Here is a 4,058-nt window from a genome sequence, read left to right on the forward strand (position 1 = left end):
CCATCCATCCATCCATCCATCCATCCATCCATCCATCCATCCATCCATCCATCCATCCATCCATCCATCCATCCATCCATCATCTTCTTCTGCTTAACCAGGGCTGGGTCACAGGGGCAGCAGCGTAAGCAAAGAAGCCCAGACCTCCCTCTCCCCTGCCACCTCCTCCAGCCTTTCCGGTGGAACACCAAGGCGTTAGCTGAGAAACATCCTCCTCCGGGTGGGACATACCCTGAACACCTCACCAAGGAGGCATCCTTATCAGATGCCTGAACCACCTCACCTGGCTCCTTTTGATGTGGATGAGCAGCGGCTCAACTCTGAGCCCCAGATGGCTAAACTCCTCACCCTATCTCTAAGGGAGAAAGCAGTCAAACTTCGGGAAAAGCTCATTTTCACTGCTTGTATCCGCAATCTCTTCTGCCCAAAGTTCCTGACCAACGCTGAAAGTGGGGATGTAGACTGACCAGTAAATTAAGAGCTTTGCTTTTACACTCAGCTCTCTCTTCACCACGATGAACCGCTATAGCGTCCACATCACTGCAGCTACTGCACCAATCTGTCTGTTTGTGAACAAGACCCCGAGCTATTTAAACTTCTCCACTTGGGGCAGGAACTTGTCACTGATAGGGCACTCCACCTTTTCCAGCTGACGGCCTCAGTCTTGGAGGTGCTGATTGTCATTCCTGCTGCTTTACACTCGGCTGTGAACTGCTCCAGTGTGAGGAGGAGGCTGTCACCAGATGAAGCCAGAGATGAGTGTCTGAGACCACCTAATTGAAAGCCTTCTGCCATTTGGCTACGATAAAAATTATGAAGAGATTGGTGACAAAAGGCAGCCCTGGCGGAGTCCAACACCTATCAGAAATGAGTTATTGCCCTGTGGACTAAGCTCTTGCAAAGGTTGTATGAGGATTGTATGGCCCGTAGCAACAGGCCAGACACCCCAACTCCTCTGACAGGACACCCAGAGGGACACGGTCGAATGCCTTGTCCAAGTATCTCCAAATATAGACTGATATATGTAAGCTTGTTTCCGTCTCAAAAGAAGAAAACAGGCCATGCATAAGTCAAAATTTCACGTTGTCTTAAAATTTCAAGTTATTTTCTTAATTTTGGGTCATTTTCTCAAGAATTGAGTGAGTAAGTTGAAACTGAGATCCCTAACTCTACTTTCTTTTTTAGGCAATTTACTTTACTGATTTAGGATACATGCTGGTGCAGAATCATTATTTAATTAGAGAATTACTATCTCTAAGATTGACAGGAGGTGGACAGGAAGTTGTCCTTCAATCTGTTTTTATGCATTTACAAGTAGTTTATTCTCCCACTTAAACAAAAGTTGTTGTTTTTTTTTTTGCTATAGCAGAGTTCTGTATCTTGTAACAAATACAAGATACTATTTGGTTATGTGTAAACATAACCAAATCGTTTTTAGTGCCTAGACCTAAACAAGCAATGCGTAAAAAACAAATTAAAAAAAGTGAAAAGTGAAAAGCAAAAAAAGCACAATGCCCCCAAAACAGCTGACAAACAAACTCTACTAGGACCTCTAAGATCTCCTAACACTGACTTTTTAGATATTTGAAGGAGCTCTGCTGTCACTCTAGGTGCAGCCAGTGGCATCAGAACCAAAGGACACCCTGTGTGTATCATTGTGACACCAACAGCATCTGACAGAACAGCTGTATCGGACACACTGTGACTGAAATATTTCATTAGCTATTTAATGAATTTTGGTAAACATACCCACGAGGACCAGATAATATTGACTTGTGCTGTTGGTGAGCCCCATATTTCATCTAGCTCAAAACAATTTTTTTCCTAACATCTCCAGCACCAGCATTTTGTGTTTGTAGTTAATGTTAGCATGCTAGCACACTAAGATGATGTCTTACATGCTAAATATCAGCATCTTGCTCTGCTTGTGTAACAATGTTAGCATGCTTACATTACCTATGGGTTTAACGTGCTATTTAAAGTTAAAGTTTAGACTCACATAGTTGCCAACACTCATGTTTTATATATGTAAGGTAGATATACACTGACGGGCCAGGTTGTGTAGTTTCTTATTGCTAATGTATTCATGAGCATCCTTTAAACTCAATAAATGAGAGACAACCACTTCACTTTTCTTTCTCTTTATTTTGGAGATCACCATTAGACATTTCCACAAATAAAAAAATGAATAAATAAATCAATAAAACCGTACATCAGACATTTCATTGATCGAGTATTATGCAAATATATTTCAAGTTAAACTACACACTTTTGTTCTTCAAAACCAGCTCACCAGTTCTGTTAAATGTTTAGATTTCAGGTCAGCACAGAGAAGGAAAAGCTAAAAACACTTCAATTTTCACACTGAACACACTTCTGCACACTGATGAACAAACATCAGACACAACGACCACGTCAAAGTTAATTCAGTCTGCTGAATTAAACCTTTATTTTTTCACAAAATAGCCCGTGAGTGAATGTAGCCCATAATTATCTTGCACTTATAGGAAGATTATAGAGGACTTTAATATTTCAAAGGATGTGCTACATTAGAGCTTGTTGCCCCATCCGAAATACAAACAAACAAAAAAACTTTCCCTGCTGGTGATGTTACATCTACTTGTACATTTGTGTGGTGTGTAAATCATTGAATAGGTTGTAAGAAGCACCCCCTTGGTGAGCCATTGCAGTGTTTAGAGAGTAATCTACACCATATGTAGTTCGGTGCTGCTGCAGCCTCGGGCTGCGAGCGATCAGACTACGGGAGCTGTGAATGTGGATGCTGTCTGCTGAGCTGAACCGCAGGGACTTGGCTCAGAAATGTTAAAGTAAGGTCAGTAACAGTTATTATGCTTAAGCAAATAAACCATTTACTCTGTAATTGTCTCCAGTTTTGTGACTGTGAGTTATTGTGAAATTGTTGTTTGCTGCAAAACCCAAACGTCTGACTGCATTTTGGAAGTTGGAATTTCAAGTACAGATATGAACCGGTGGAACAATGAACCCAGATGTTCTGGTTCTTTACACACTTGCATGCAGGAGTCTGATCCTGCCACTAGTGGACACTGTAAATCACTGCTATCCACATTAAATATGGTACACAATGTGCAAGTTTACAGCATATTTGTAAAACCCACACTTTGAGTATTCTCTTCTTTTCTTTGTTTTTTAATTATGATTTCCTGAAACATCTCGCAGACTCGTGAACGATCTCCTTTTCTGAAACACAAACAAACAAGCAAAAATCATATTCTGTTGTTGTAAAAATACAAGTAGTGTAATATAGTTCACCAAAAAATAAATAAAAATCAAAAGAATATGCCTGATTAATTTTCCTACACATTTTAAATAAAACATGGCAATAAAACAATGTTTCAACAAGTGTAACTGATATAAATATGTAAAGGTGGATGATGACAGCACCCAGAGGTGTTGGTGAACTTAAAACTTTGTTTCTATTCAAAACCAAACTGAAATTAATTTGTATTGACATTTTAATGATCTTCATGGTGTGGTGAGAAAGAACCAATTAGTTCCTCTAAAACACGTCATGGTCTTTTGACTTCAGGGCAGCCTACTGTTTTTCTCATTAAGCTCCGCAATTTTCTAAACCACCAGTCTGGTTGATTTGCTTCTACAGATTAAAATGAAGAGTACGAAAAATAATTTCTTGGAACAAGGCTAATGTTAAGGCTACCTCGTCTCTTGTCTGTCATAGTCTGAGTCAGCCTGGTGAGAAAGAGAAAACTTACCTTGTTGATTAGTTAATATATTCATTAGGTTATTAACAAAACATTAATTGATGACAGTACTGAAAAATCTATGGCTTTGTTAGTGGCTGCTGCTGTTTTATTCTCATTTCTGTCTCTCTAACTCGGTGTTTTCCTGTGTATTTGCATTTGTCCAGGAGATGGAACCATTGAGTTCCTCACTGGGCCAAACAAAGTGAAACCTCACTATCCTCCCCAAGCTTGGTGATAGGCGTTTTAGGCTTTAGTGGCAATGTACAGTATAACTATCAAGTAGTTTGAAACTTTTATACTGATTTATAATGTCAC

This window comes from Pundamilia nyererei, unplaced genomic scaffold (assembly GCF_000239375.1).
Source record: "Pundamilia nyererei isolate P.nyererei 1_Seehausen unplaced genomic scaffold, PunNye1.0 scaffold00006, whole genome shotgun sequence".
NCBI classification, from domain to species: domain Eukaryota; kingdom Metazoa; phylum Chordata; class Actinopteri; order Cichliformes; family Cichlidae; genus Pundamilia; species Pundamilia nyererei.